Here is a 13,579-nt window from a genome sequence, read left to right on the forward strand (position 1 = left end):
GGACTTGGTGTCAGGATGCTTAGACTCCCATAAGTGAAGCTGTGTGCTCTTGGCCAAATGACTTAGTCTTTTGAATCTGACTTTCCTCGGTGAGGCTAAACATGGCTTGCAGAGAATCAAATGAGACCTAACAACAAAACAATAATGTCATGGTGACAATGATAATATTTAATACTTACTTAACTCTTCTATGTAGGTACTGTGCTGTGTTTTAAATGTGTTTAAAAATTTAATTTTTGCATAATCACACAGGATGGGTGTTTATTTTCATGTGTATGAAATCATTTTAAAAATCAAAGAGCTATAGTGATGTGAGCCATTATTATTATTAGTGTCATATTAAATATGAGTAAAAAGACTGTGTTTTTAATGTTAGAAGTCCCCCCAACTGCCATGTATTTAAGACTTAACCAGGGTTCATTTGGCAAGCAAATATTTCTATTAAGAGCTATATAAGAAAAAACAGAAGCATGGCATCTTACAATAAAGGTGGTATAAAATGAAATTTATTTGTATATCTCTTCCCTCATGAAGAAAGCAGAGGATCTCAGTGGTCACCAAATACCTATTAGATCTCCTACTCTTCTAGCAGCCTGACAATTAGGATAGGAATTTAATTAGTTCTGGCCAATGAAATGAAAGCAGAATTAATGTGTATTGCTTCTGGGTCAAGCAGTGAAGAGTTGATATGTCTCCTGCATTTTGCTTTCTCTGCGGTCATAATCCCAGATGCCACATGTTGCTGATGGAATAACAATTAGATGGAGGAGGGCACCTTGACTTGCATTGGTTTGAATTGGGTTATCTGTTACCACAGCGTAGCCCTGCTTCTTCTGACTAATGTAATTATGCTGTACCTTACTTACAACTGTATCCTCCCAAGATTCTAGCATAATGTGATGGATGCAGGAATTGATTGGTAAGTATTTGTGCAAGTAATATGGTCCAAGCTCATAACTTTACACAGGTGGTGTCTGAGGTATGGATGGCCAGGTTAGACTTAATTGCCTAAAGTACTAGAGATCAAGTTCTTCCCAACCTCTTCTTATAACTGCACTAAGAAAAGATGAGAGTATTTGTGTGGCACACTTGGATAAACAGTCATGTTTGATGGCTGACACGCTCAAGGGCTTAGGTTGCCTCAGCTTCTTCCAGGCATACTAGGGCCTATGGGATCACTTTCTTTACCTAAATGTGCCATCCTATTTGGGAAAATCTAGCCCCAGATCACAACAGCTTATTAGCAATAGTTTCAAGATTAGAACCCAGGTGGCCTGATATGCTCTTTTACTATACTGGTCTTAAGTGAATTGAGAGGATTCAGATTCCAAAAAGTGTTTTGCTCTTGATTTAGCTACACTGATTGAATTGGGCAAATTTTGACTCCTCTGTCTCTTCACCTGTTAAAGAAGAGGTTAATCTGTAAGGTTCCTCTAGCTTAAGAGTTTTATAATTTTTTAAGAACAAGGAAATATACCATATGCTATGTAGACCTGACACAAACTGAAATGACTATTTTATGATAATACAGTAAATCTGATCAATGCAGACAGCCAAACTAGATGATGCCGTGCCTGAAGTGAATTCTGTTCAGTTTGGCTATTTATATTTATCACATAAATTGAATGATTAGGTAACCATGATCCTTATGTGAGAAGTCAGCAATCTGCAGTTGAGTTGTAGATTCTTGAGTGGATTGACCCACATTTCACAAGTATCACCATACTTGATGCTTATGCATATGCATATGCGAAGACAGTATGTATATTAAGCTTATATAGGGTTAGTTATCAAGTGCTAGGAAAGCCTGACTCAGATACTTTCAAAGGAAAAACATGTAAAACATTTAATTTAATATTGTTTAAAAAGTTAATACAACTCTTTACAGCTTGGTAGATTTTCTTTCCAGAAGTATATATTTTTAGTTTACTCTCAAAGCTTAATTCCCATTAACCACTTTTGAACTAGCAAAATATTTAAATAATTAAGCATATTACTATTTTAAGTGTTCATACAGGGTTTTTGATGCACTTGAAAAGTTTCTCTGGGGGAGGAATAAAATAGTTTTCCCTCTACCATTTTAGCTTCATGGGCTAGGGCCCAGAAATAAGACTGGGAACAGTAAAAAACAGATTAATAAGAGAAAAGCAAACAGAAGTTTAATAACACAGGCATCATGCATATACGTGGAAGCACTCTGATGAGTAGCTCAAAGGGATGGTTATAACCTGGGCTGATATAGCACCTTAAAGAAGAACAATAATTTTGTAGAGAAGTGACAAGACAAGGAAAAGGACTTTGAGCTTTTAGGTTCAGCAAATTTGAAAATATATGGGGAAACTAATGGTAAACTTTAGTAAAGTTTGTTATGTAGATTCATCTGGGCTAATCAGGTCTAGAGTTCTCCCCACTGATTAATTTCTCTCCTTCCTGCTAAGGAAGGGGGGAGGAATATCTTTCATATTTATGTCTCCCTTTTAGGCAGAGAACTTTTCTTATATCTATTTGTTCTCAGTTGTCTCAAGCTCAAAATAATCAATATGCCAAAGTAGCATATTTTGGGGTGGCCTATTCTGCTACTTTTCTATTCCATGTGCTTATTCATAGACACGCTAGTTATTTCATCCAGGTTGAAAACCTATCGATAACGTTTTGTGCTCTGTTCTCAAATGGCCTCAGTGACTCCATTACCATTGATACATATGGTAAATAGACCGGGAGAATAGCCTCTCTTTGTAGGACTTAATTAAAATGCTTATTTTGCTTTGAAGGATATTCAAGATGGATAGTGTTTCTTTTAGTGGAATAAAAAACAGTATCAGCTGATTTTATGATCTTTAAGTGAAACACATGAATTTCTCATGGTTTTTTCTGTCTTGACAAACGTGCCACATGTTACTCTGAACGGCCATCCTCTTCCTCTGGCAGCTTTCTTCCCTCCATTCAGTGACATAAGCGGCTCTCACAGATGGAACCGTGCTGGTGCGCTGAGAGTTAATCCAATTAAAACAGCATAACTAAATAATAGAAAAATGTTTGCTGCATATGGAGGGAAAATGACATTTGAGAACTCATTTATTAGATTGATGAACTGAGACATCTAACGCAGTGTTTTCCTGACATGCTTGGCTGCTGGTGGTGGTGGGGGTGCTCAATTTCAGAACCAGTTGACAGACTATGTCCTGCCTCATTAAGGCAGGCTTAACGCTGCCTACATCTGGAGAGTCTTGTATTTTTGTGTTTTAAGTTCAGTGTGAAGAATATAACATGTTTGTGAAATTTCTTCTGGATATTCTTTGTGAATATGCAAATAAATGTGGGCACAAAGTGGAAGTTTCTCATCTGGGCCTCCTGTAGCTGAGGCAAACTTTATTAAAGTCTATTCCCATGGCGTGCTTACTTTCATCTTTTATTTTTTTTATATATGAGATTGATCTTTGCTACTCCTCTACACCCACCTTGCACTGTAGTCACATTGATTTTCTCCTCACTGCCTGATGAGTGCCTGCCTATTCATTCATGATGGAGATCATCTCTTCCCCTGGGAGGGCGGCTCCTGGCATGACAGCCATGGCAGTGCCCAGAGGAGGCCTGAAGAGCACTGATGCCACCTGGGTGCTGTGAGTTGTGATTTACTGCCTATAGTGTTATTTAGCTTTTCACCTGTTTTTGTTTCTTCATTTGCCTTCTTTTAACTGTATCTTTTTCCTCACTCTTAGCACCCTGGCTCTTCAGCTAAGCCCATGCATCCTTTCCCCCTGAAGATTTAACTGTACCATATCCAAGACACCACTCACCAACCCACCCAGCTCTGGGATCCACTGATGACCTCTGCTTTGTCATTTTGATTCCCAGGACCAGGCTTCTGCTTCAGTTTCTGATGTTTTATACCTGTTCCCTTCAGTTTCCTTGCCTGAGGAGGTCACCTATGGACAGTCATCTGTCCGAATGACTTGCTGCTGCTTGAGCACATGCCTCGGCTCCTCCTGGCCTCTCGTGCTGTGCGCTCTGGCATTGCAGGCTGTAGAGGCTATGTAGCCTCAAAGACTTGTTTGTATGCAACTACCTTTGAGAAGAGAAGTGGCCAGAGACTGTTCCTTCCTGCAGGTTAATATTGGGCCCCCGAAGTATGGTTTTTAAGTGAAAATAGTTCCAGTGCTCTAGCCAGATAGCATTGAATAAGGGCGGTGTCATGAGGTAATTGGAAAGGTGCTTGTGAGAGATCTCAGGGGCCCCAAGGTGGCTTGGGGGTAAATTCTGCCCAATGGGTACACTTGAGGGAGTGGGGACAAATCATCCTAATCACACCAATTATTTTGAGATGTATAACTTCTGGGAGAGTCTCAGTGTTCAACATGTCCTCTAGCAGACGCTGAACACATTTTCTGGGTTCCTGTGGGCTTCCTTGATGTCCTAGACACCTGTCTCAGAATGGTTATCAGGCTGGTGGGGTACTTTTCTTATAGCTTAGTATTTTTGCATCCTGGAGTAAACCCCTGTGACTGAAGGCAAACCTTGAGTGTTTCTCCCTTGGATTTCTTAGGAGGAAAAGTACATACTTATTGGAACCTTGTGACCTCTGCTTGGCAATAAAGTACTCAAAATTGCCCGAAGCATGCTTGCTCTTGTCAAGCCCTATGAATGTTGGGCTGCACAGTGATCTAGACATGTGTCAGGTCCAAGCACCATCCTTTGTCCTCTTGCCCTTGCTGCTCTAAGGCAAGACAATTATAGTTCTCTGTGGGTCTGAGATAGTTTTTCAAGCCTCCACCTCATATAACAAGATAATATATGGATTTTAAAATAAATATTGGTTGATCCAGAGTCAATGAGGTGGCTACTATCCAAGATATGTTCTTGAACAAAAGTGAGTTTGTATCTCGCAAATGCGTGCATATATGTTCATGCGTGCAATGTGTGTGAACTTCTATATTTCTTTTATAAACATAATCTGAATTTCACATAATATAAAATATAATATTTATAAAATACAGTTTTATATTATAAATTCTATGTGCACACACATTTCCAATACTTTAGTCACATGCACATACTTGGAGCTATAGCCTTACAGTCAAACTCAGCTTCTTTATCAGAATTTTTAGCAAAGGGAAATAAAATTCCTTGTTATTCAAAGCTTGTCCCAGGAAGCCTTCCCACCCATAATATATGTAGCCACAGTGTTGCTAAGTATAGAGGCCAGTCCTTATTCCTCCAAAAGATTTGTTGTGTTTTCCGGTGTCATGGTACCTCAGCTAAGCACTGCTCAAGCATTTACAAATGTAGCTACAGTTGTCAAGTGATTTCATTATGACAGTAGTTTTAATAATACTCCTAGGGGTATGTTAAAAAAAATAAACATGCTTCTATATATAATATCAGCTGAAGGGTATTACTGGATGTAGTTTTGCTTCTGAAGTGTGAAATACCCTTCTTTTGAGGTAGGGAGATTTGGTCTTACAGAAATTCTATCCAATGGCTTCTCCACACCTGCCCTCAGTTTTTACTGTGTAATAACTCTGTGTCTCATGTCCCTGACATGGAGTTTCTACTTCGGAAAAACAAATGTGCTGCTTTTACACATCTCAGCTAACTGGCCCCTAGCTTGCATTATTTTATTACCATTGGCTGGACTGCTCAAACTTCTTCCTGCCTTCCAATCTTCCTTTAAGGATCTGTCTCAAAACTCACTCCTTGTTCTCTTCCTGGATTAAAGCCATGCATATTTGATTACTCCAGTCATCCCAGCACCCTCCCAGCACATGTGGGAATGAATGCTAACTACAAGTCTTATGATTGCTTCAGTTTCTGCCATTTGGCCATGGCTTTGAGTCATTTCAGTAATTTAAGATTTATAAGTAGGGTGGGGATGATGGAGTGCTAATGGCTTAAGTCAGTGAAGAGGCCTTGGGAAATTGAGGGTTGGGCACTTTGGGAATATCAAGAGAAAGTGCCCTTGGAATTCCCTTTGCTGGTTTCTGGCAGAAGTGGCAGTGATAAGCTGATCCCCTTAAGGGTCTTAGCAAAATATGATCATCACTGTGGGGGTCACAAGGAAAGGACAGGAATAGATGATCTATCAGCACACTTGAGAGAGCTTCACAGAGAATTTTATCTCTGAATTGAAGCAGGTGCCAGCAAAACATGGATGAATCACTTGGATGTGAAGGTCACCATGGTCCTAGCAAGAGATCTACTTCCTCTCATTACATCAAAGATGCCACACAGAAATGGAAGGTACTTCAGGAGTACCACCTGGACCTCTTCTTTGCCTATCATGTTGTCTCTCCTCTTAACCACACTGTGGCCTACTATGCTGGTGTAGAACTCCTCTTTAAAATGCTATTTTTCTAGATTCATAAGCAAGTAGTAATCATTCCCAGTGTGTCCCTACCTTATCTAAAATGCCTCCTCTTGTCAAACATGGAGAAGGTTCTTTCCTTCTGCCTTAGGGCATTAAAACTCAGCTTAGCCTTCCTTTGTGGTCTGAATTTGCTTAGCTAAAAATGCTAGTGAAATTTAGAAAGATTATCTCTTTTTCCAAGATGGTTTTCAAACCCTATTTATTATCTTGCTTATCAGTAAGTCCAATATTTGCCCTCTCCTTTCATGGGGCAATAATACTCAGATTCAGCACTGGAAGTGGAGGTTGCTAGGAATCTTGAGTTAAGAGGGCAATTAAATACATATGTATAATATTTGTATATATTTTCACAATCTTAATATCATCCTATCACAGACTGATTTGTTTCTAGTACTTGGCTATTTTCGAAGACTTTATTGGTCATCAACTGAATTCGTATACATAAGAACATTGTCAGGTTCACTCATTTAACAAATATTTGCTGAGCACCGATTAAATTCCATGCACTATTTTAGGCATTCGAGACACATCTTTAAATGACAACAAGGGTCTATGCTTTATAGGACTAACTCTCTAGGACAGAGAAACCAAAAATAAAAGCATAAAAAATATAAAAATCATATTGTATGTTATGAGGGATTTAGTGCTATGGATATAAAAACAGAAGAAAATAAGTCTAATCCTGAATGTGAAGAAAAAGGAAGAGATGGCTCAGAAAGTGACATTTGAGCAAAGCCGTCAGGCAGTGTCTGATGGAAGAGTGTTTCAAGCTAAGAGGACCACTGGCATAGAGGCCCTGCTGGGGGAGTACCAGATGTGCTCCAGGAATGAGAAGCAGCCGGTGTACCAAGTGGGGAGGGAGCAAAGAGGAGAGTAATACAGGTTCTTTAAAACAATTTTCAATTTCACAAATAAAGAAATGCTTAAATATTAAAAACAATCTTTAAATCGATAAGATAAATTCTTAAAACAAGCACATTGAAGAATACATATTTTAGCAAATGAAGAAGGATTTTATCAGCTTGCTTTAAATTTAATGTCGACTAATATACTTTAAAAATATTCCACTTCTTAAAAGGCTTGAATCAAGTTTTCCTCACCATTTTATCTTTATGTGCACTCTAGTATGTACATCCTACTCATAAATATAAACATGTGCATATTCTTACATATGTGTATTCCTCCTAACATGTGAATCAGCCCATTGAGAACTTGCCACTTGTCTAAAGACACTAGCTTCTTGCAGAGTGGCTGAGGCTATCTAATTATCTAATTTGTGTGAATGTAGACAGCTAAACTGAATAAAATTCACTACTGGGATTAAATTACCTAGTGTGCTGTCTGTGATGATTAAATCCACTCTATAATTACAAAACAGTTGCTTCATTTTGGGCTCCTTCAACGCCGAGTCGGCACCACACATACCACAGCGAATTCTCTTGCTAACAAAAAATTTTAAGTGTTAGAGCTGGAAAAATTCTTACAGATTATCTAAACCTCCTTGTTTTATAGGGGAAGAAATGGAAGCTTACACAAATGACAATTCAATCAATGTAATTAGTTATAACTCAAAACAGTGTCTAGCATCTGAAATATTTTAATCAGTTGTCCAACCAGTGTATTGGAGAATATGCCAGGGCCAAAAACTTTCAGTATTGGGCCACCTGGCTTAGGCCATTGCAAATGCTTTGACATTTCCACTGAAAAAAAAATGGGGAGCCATTGCAGGCCTTGAACAGAGAATCAATACTAGGCTAATTGTATTTTAGAAGGATCACTGCAGCTGCTGTGGGGATTGAATGGACTGAAGGGGGTTAAGGGTAAAAGCAAGAGATCAGTTAGAGAGCTATTGAGGGAATCCAGGGGAGAGAGAAGATGGCTCAGTTCAGGGATTTATAGCAGAGGAGGCATTGGGCAGAAGAATAGATTTTGGATATATTTTGAAGAGGAACCAAGAAGACTTTTGAGAAGATCAAATATAGAATATGAGGGAGAGGAGTCAAGGGTAATGTCTTTGCTGGAGCTGACATAATAAACTGTAATGGGCTGGTGGTTTAAACAACAGAGATCTATTTTCTCACAGTTGTGGAGGCTGTAAGTCTGAGATCAGGGTGCCAGCATCGTTAGAGTTGTGTGGACTCTCTTCCTGGCTTGCAGACAGCTTCCTTCTTGTGTCCTCATGTGGTGGGAAAAGAGAACAAACAAGTTCTTTGGTGTCTTCTCAAAAGGGCACTAATCCCACTATGAAAGCCCCATTCTCTTGACCTCATCTAAACCTAATCACTTCTCAAAAGCTTGATCTCCCAAATGCTATCACACTGGGGGGGGGGGGGTAGGACTTCAACATACAGATTTCTGCTATTCAATCCATAGCAGGCAACATCAAAATTTGTGTTGAGAAAACCAGGAAGGCTGTAGGTGAGGATGTTTTGTGGGAAGAGACCAAGAGTCCAGTTTTGGACATGTTGAATTTGAGATGGTTTTAAGACCTTCAACTAGAAAAGTTAGTAGGGTATTATATATATGAATCTGGAGGATGGAAGAAAGTTCTGGATAAAGGTATAAATTTGGGAGATGCTGGCATAGAGAAGGTACTTAAAACTATTAACATCCGTTTACTTAGAGACTGTGTTAGTTTGCTAAGACTGCTGTAATAAAATACCATCAACTGGATGGCTCACACAACAGACATTTATTGTCTCATAGTTCTGGAGGCTAGTAGTCCAAAGTTCGGATGATAACCAAATTGGTTCCTTTGAAGCTTTGTAAACAAGACTATATTCCACACGTCCCGGCTTCTGATGTCTGCTGGAAATCTTTGGTGTTCCTCAGCTTGTAGTGTGTGATTCTGATTGCTGACTTCATGTTCACATCACATTCTCCCTGTGTATGTGTGTGTCTGTGTCCAAATTTCTCTTTCATATGAGGACATCATCCATATTGGATTAGGGGCCCACTCTCTTCCAGAATGACCTCATCTTAACTAATTATATCTACAACAACACTATTTCCAAATAAAGTCACATTCTGAGGTATAAGGGGTTAGAACTTCAACATGAATTTGGAAGGACATAATTCAACCCATAATAGGAATGAAGCATATATTTTTTAAAAAGAAAAGAGGCTCAAGATCTAGGAAAGGAGATTGAAAATGAGTGATCAGTGAGGTAAAGAAAAAACTAAAAGATTTTATTCTGGAATCAAGGGAAGAGTTGGAGCTTACATTAACCTATTATGGTTAATTTGTCAACACCAATTTATACCTACCTAAGCTCCAGAAATGTCAAGATCAATTCATTTGCCACTGTTTTATAACCATTGTAAGTTTTTCTAACCATAACAGATACTTAGTTTATATAATGTTTATTGAGAAAATAATCAACAAATGGGTCTTCTATCCCTATGACTTATAGTTTGATCCTCAGGATGCTGCATTGTTCTGGGGTGCCTAGTTTTATTTCTCCCATAGAAGGGTAGGCTCTTTTAGTATAGGGATTGTGTCTTCTGCTCCTTTCTATTCCTCACAGTGTCTAGCACATACCAGGTACATAGTAGACATGTAATAGACAGTTGTTAATTGATTTCTAGTATGCAATTTATGCTTGTTAATACGCTAGTTCACAAGTGTTTTTTTAATCTTGTTGATAAGTGTATTATTCCTGTCATAAAAGACATTACTCATAATCTGGAAGACAGGCTAAAAATAAAAACATCAATTATAATTCTACTATTACAAAACAAATTCTTCTAGAATTTTAATCTACTTTTTCCAGTTAAGTATTTTGTTCTTGATTTTGTACATAGCTTCCATTGTCCTTTTTCTGTCTGCATATGTCTTGTTTTCTTTAATAGATTCTGAGAGTATTAAGGCCAGGAATCTTGTCTTTTGTACCTTTTTTGTTCCCTTAATGGTGTATAGTTCAGCAGCTGTCTCTATCCTTCTCCCCCTGTTCTCAACTCACATACTTTGGATTTGCAATAATCATTCAACAATGAATTAACAGCCTGATTCCCATACTCACTTTGAACAAGATTTCCACTCTCATTTCTCACCCCTCAGATATTCCCATCTCTATAATCCTCTCTTGTGATTTTAGCAACAAATCAGCACTTTGTTTAAATCAGGTAAGATTCAAGATGATGTTATCAGGGCCTTGTTGATCAATATTGTTCAGAGAAGCACTCTCCCCATATAGACCAAGTACTGACTCTAATGCATCAGAAACACGGCACCTTTGGTCTTGTTTTTCAGCACCATGTTTTGGTACTATGATTGAGAATCAATTGAGAAACAGAAAAGGGAATTAGGCAGCAAGCCTGGATCACTACAACAACTAGCAACAAACATTCCTTTCATGAGAAGCAATTCGGGAGAATGAAAGGATGTGGTAAAGGATAGGAAGTAAATATTTTTATTTTTAATGAGTGTTGTTTGCTTTATTTATCAGAACGTGCCCAGTGAAAATATTCTGAGGTTTTTGTAGCTGTAATGATAGACTACAAATTAATGACTATTTACCTCAAATCCTGGAAAATAAGTAAAATATCATTGAATACAGTTCTATAATTAATTGAGCCACACTTTGGACAGAATACCCAATACAAAAATGTCTTCCAATTTGCTATATGAAGCATCCTACAAATCCATAGCAACAAAGTTTCACATATTTGCCAAAATTACCACTCTAGACTTTAATTTAGTACACTGTTGGCAAAGAGAGATAATTATCTTCTTCTAAAAGCAGCCATAAAAGTTTCTAGGTGATTTTCTTAGAAATCTTTTCTCCACACCACCATGAAAACTAGGGAATGCTTAACTTTTGGGATACATTGTTAAAAATGATATATATATATATATATGGAAAAATTTTAAGAACTTACAGGAGATCATAACATAAAGTGATGGAGTAGTAGAGAGAGGACAAAAGATTGTCATCAACAACGACAAAATAAAATAGAGTCTTGGTAACCTATTGAACACCATTCCTATGGAATATCAGGAAATATTATATACATGTAGTGGGAGTCCCAGAAGGAGAAGAGCAAAAGAGAGACAGAAAAATAGAAAAAATAATGGCCAAACTTTCCCTAAATTTGGTAAAAACATTAACCTACAGATGTAAGAAACTCAGCAACCCCTAAGTGGGACACAAAAAGAAAGCCACACCAATGCACATCATATACTATTGAAAAGCAGAGGTTTTCAAAAACCTTTGAAATCATAAAAATAGCCAGAGAGAAAAGACTAGACATTCAAAGGAACAATGATAAGAACAACATCTTTAATGTGCTGAAAGAAAAAAAAATACATTGTTGACTCAGATTCTATATTCACTAAAGAGATCCTTCATAAATGAGACTGAAATTAAAACATTTTGAGATAATGAAAAGCTGGCAAAATTTACTGCCAGAAGACCTGTACCATGAAGAATGCTAAAAGAAGTCTTCAGGGTGAAGGCAAATAGCACCAGATGGAAATTCAGATCTATAGGAAGGAGTAAGGAATTTGGTGGTAAATATATAGATAAGTGTAAAAGACAATCTGATTTTTCTTCTTGTAATTTCTTTAATGGACAACTGATAGTTTAAAGCAAAAATAAAATACTTTCTTGTGGAATTTATAACTAGGTATAAGAAAAATATGATATCAATAGCACAAAAGATGGAATATAAATCAAATTATATTGTTGAAAGGTTATTATATTTCATGTGAAGAATACAATTCTAATTTCAAAATACACTATGGTGGGCAGCCCGGGTGGCTCAGCGGTGTGGTGCCTGCCTTCAGCCCAGGATGTGATCCTGGAGACCCCGGATCGAGTCCCACGCGGGCTCCCTATATGGAGCCTGCTTCTCCCTCTGCCTGTGTCTGTGCCTGTGCCTCTCTCTCTCTCTTTCTCTGTCTCTCATGAATAAATAAATAAAGTATTTAAAAATAAATAAATAAATAAATAAACACACACACTATGGTAAGTGAAGGTTACGTACTATAATCCCTAAAGAAACAAATAAAACAATAATTAATATAAAGAATTGTAGCAAAACAACCTAAAGAGAAAATAAAGTAGAACACTAAAAATTAAAAAAACAAAACAAAACAAAAGTAGCTTTGATTTCACCTATTGCTGTTTTCTTTTTGAACATCTCATATCCAATTGTTAGGGGGATCCTGCTGGCTTTACTTGCAAACTATATTCAGTCTATTTTTTGCCACCTACACTGTTACCAGCTTCACTAGCCTCTCTTAGTAAAAGCCCCCTAACTGGTGCCCCAGATTCTGTCCTTGCTTTCAGTGAGTCATTCTTAGCACAGAAGCCAGTGATTCTATTAAATACGAAAGGCCTTCTAGTGGCCTACAAAGCACGGTGTGTTCTGGCCCCAGGGCTTGTGTCTACCTACATTTTCTATATTTCCCCCTATTGCTTCTCCTCCTCCAGCCACAGAGGCCACCTAAGAGTCCCTACAGCACACTAGACATGCTCTTGTCTAGACACATTCATGCTCAGTGCCCTTCTATTAGCCATTCTGTCTAAATACAGTTTCTATAGATGTTTACAAGGCTAATTTCTTACCTCCTTCTGAGTTTGCTGAAATTTCAACCACTCAGTGAGACTTCCTTTGATCAACCTATTAAAAATCACTACACCATCTCCACTATTCTGATTCCTTACTCTTCTCTATTCTTTTCTTTTTGTTAGCACTTAACACCCTCTAACATAATTTGTTTACTTGTTATATTTATTATTTATCTTCCCCTAATAAGACAAAGTTCTATAAAGATCCGCACCTTTTTCTGTTTGTTCATCGTAATTGATACATGTCAAGCACATAGAGCAGATGTTCATTAAATAATTGTGGATGAAATGAATGAATGAATGAATAAGGAAGAACTAACTTCTTGTCATTAAGAATATATGTATGTATTTTCAGTATATAGTATAGTATCTGGACATAGTTCAACAAAAATTTCTGGACTCACTTCTATGAGATTTGCTGTGTGTAGACTGAATAGGAGTGCTGCTTTCCCTACTCAGTTACAAATTTAAGTGATAGATAAACCTAAAGATAAGATGGAGACTTTTTTTTTAAGATTATTTATTTATTCATGAGAGACACAGAGAAAGGCAGAGACATAGGCAGAGGGAGAAGCAGGCTTCCTGAGGGGAGCCCGATGGGGGACTCAATCCCAGGACCCGGGGATCCCTGGGTGGCGCA

The sequence above is a fragment of the Nyctereutes procyonoides genome, unplaced genomic scaffold, assembly GCF_905146905.1.
Source record: "Nyctereutes procyonoides isolate TBG_1078 unplaced genomic scaffold, NYPRO_anot_genome, whole genome shotgun sequence".
In the NCBI taxonomy this organism is placed as follows: Eukaryota; Metazoa; Chordata; class Mammalia; order Carnivora; family Canidae; genus Nyctereutes; species Nyctereutes procyonoides.